Here is a 2,382-nt window from a genome sequence, read left to right as displayed (position 1 = left end):
GCACTCTTACAGTGTGATCTTGTAGCAATAATATTAGCCAAGATGAGAAAAAGATAACCAAATATCCACTAATTGTTCTAGAATAAACTGTTTTGTATTTGAGGCTGTTATTTGTATACTAGCACTACTGGAAACTCGAATTGTTCTGTGGGTGACGAATTTTTCTGTACGTTTTTTCCGGTACGCACAGAAAAATTACGATTATTCTGTCGGTTCCAAAATATCCCGACAGAAAAATACAAAAACCGACAGAATAATTAAATGATTTTTCTGTGTGTGACAATACACACGGAAAAAATCAGCACTCACAGAAAAAATGCAACTTATTTTGTCGGTTCTTTAAAAACGCACAGAAAAAATACATGCACGCACAAGAAATTCTACTTGATAAACCGGCCCCTGCGCCGCTCCGAGCACCCCGCCCTTCTCTTCCCCAGCGCCCCTCCACTCCGGCCCCAGCGCCCCTCCTCTCCCTTCTTCCCTGCGTGCGCCCCGGCCTCAGCGCCCCTCCTCCCCCGCAGGTGCCCCGCCCCTCCCCCTTCTTCTCCCCCGCTGGCGCCCCTCCCTTCCCCTTTCTTCCCCAGCGGGTGCCCCTCCCCTCCCCCTTCTTCACCTGGCCGGATCTGGCCCTCCCTCTCCCGGATCCGGTCGGTGGCTGCGGTGGTGGTGGTGGTGACCGGCGGCGGGGCGTGGTGGCGGCGGCGGCCCTCCCCTCCCTCTTCTTCTCCCCCGCCGGTGCCGCTCCCCTCCCCCTTCTTCCCCGGCGGGTGCCCCTCCCCTCCCCCTTCTTCACCCGGCCGGATCCGGCCCTCCCTCTCCTGGATCCGGTCGGTGGCTGCGGTGGTGGTGGTGGTGGCCGGCGGCGGGGCGCGGTGGCGGCGGCCCTCCCCTCCCCCTTCTTCTTCCATGGCGGGTGCCCCTCCCCTCCTCCTTCACCCGGCCGGATCCGGCCCTCCCTCTCCCGGATCCAGCCAATGGCTGCGGTGGTGGTGGTGGTGGTGGCTGGCGGCAGGGCGTGGTGGTGGCGGTGGCCCTCCCCTCCCCCTTCTCCCCCGCCGGCGCCCCTCCCCTCCCCCATCTTCCCCGGCGGGTGCGCCTCCCCTCCTCCTTCACCCGGCCGGATCCGGCCCTCCCTCTCCCGGATCCAGCCGGTGGCTGTGGTGGTGGTGGTGGTGGCCGGCGGCGTGGTGGCGGCGGCCCTCCTCTCCCCCTTCTTCTCCCCCGTCGGCGCCCCTCCCCTCCCCCTTCTTCCCCGACGGGTGCCCCTCCCCTCCCCCGTCTTCACCCGGCCGGATCCGGCCCTCCCTCTCCCGGATCCGGCCGGTGGCTGCGGTGGTGGTGGTGGTGGCCGGCGGCGGGGCGTGGTGGTGGTGGTGGCCGGCGGCGGGGCGTAGTGGTGGTGGCGGCCCTCCCCTCCCCCTTCTACTCTGATATTTTGATCATGTCTGTGAGGTTTATTAGAGTTGTATAAGATGAATTTTAATGGGAGAAGTGATGATATCATAACATAGGAGATATCTGCATTCATTGTGATGATCACATCATGCACTACCATCTGATCTCTCTTTAATATTTCATTTTTACTGTAAACTTTTGCCAGTTTTATAGTATCTTGTAAGTCAGCAGTAGTTCTCTAAAGTCTAAATAGTTATTTGTTGGTTGTATTTTTTTATGTGGAAATCTATGATGCAAATTCCCATTTCCTGAATCACTGTGACTAATCCATTCCCATTTCATTTGTTTTCTGAATACATTCTACTATTATTATTGGAGTTCACTTGATTGGCCTTTTTGCTAGTGGCATCTTGACTAAAAACTGATGTGAATGGATTAGTAGCATACTTAATAGTGAAGTAGTTGATAAGTAGAGTTTAGAAATTTCCTTGGTGTTTATTTTTTCATTCAGATTGCCTTATTTGGAAATTAGTAGCTCAGGTTGTTCACATCTTGTAACCTTGTATGTGCATCAGGTAAACCTTATGCCGACGTATTCTAAACGCACAATTAAAGCCAACATATGTATCCTCTCAGTCATTTAGTTCTTTGTATCTGCATTTTGTACTGAATTTATGTGTTATCCATTTACATGCCCATCCACTTGCAATGTGTGGTACGGAAAAGTAAAGTTAGTGTTTGTTTCTTACCTGTTGCGTATTTAACCAGTTGAGTATTAACAAAATGTTATCTAAAAGCTTAGTTATCTGCAGGGGCTTTGGCTAAACAAATTTCATACTTTCCAATGACAAGTTACAACTGTGGGATATGTAGGATGGCTTTTTTTCTACTGAAGTCTGGATGAACTTAGCAAATACTACCTCCTGTATCGCAGTGACATTTTGGTTTTGCCCTAAGTTCTAATCTGTGTTCTATGCTTTCTCAAAG

General features: G+C 52.3%; 1 pseudogene; it reads left to right on the top strand.

The window, feature by feature from the left end:
• Positions 1 to 1,484: 1,484 nt before the first annotated feature.
• LOC136524979 (small nucleolar RNA Z195/SNORD33/SNORD32 family) lies at positions 1,485 to 1,565 on the top strand (annotated as a pseudogene).
• Positions 1,566 to 2,382: the final 817 nt, after the last annotated feature.

This window comes from Miscanthus floridulus, chromosome 18 (genome assembly GCF_019320115.1).
Source record: "Miscanthus floridulus cultivar M001 chromosome 18, ASM1932011v1, whole genome shotgun sequence".
Taxonomy (NCBI): Eukaryota; Viridiplantae; Streptophyta; class Magnoliopsida; order Poales; family Poaceae; genus Miscanthus; species Miscanthus floridulus.
Note: the sequence above shows the minus strand (reverse complement) of the source record. Positions and strands in the feature narration are given on the sequence as shown.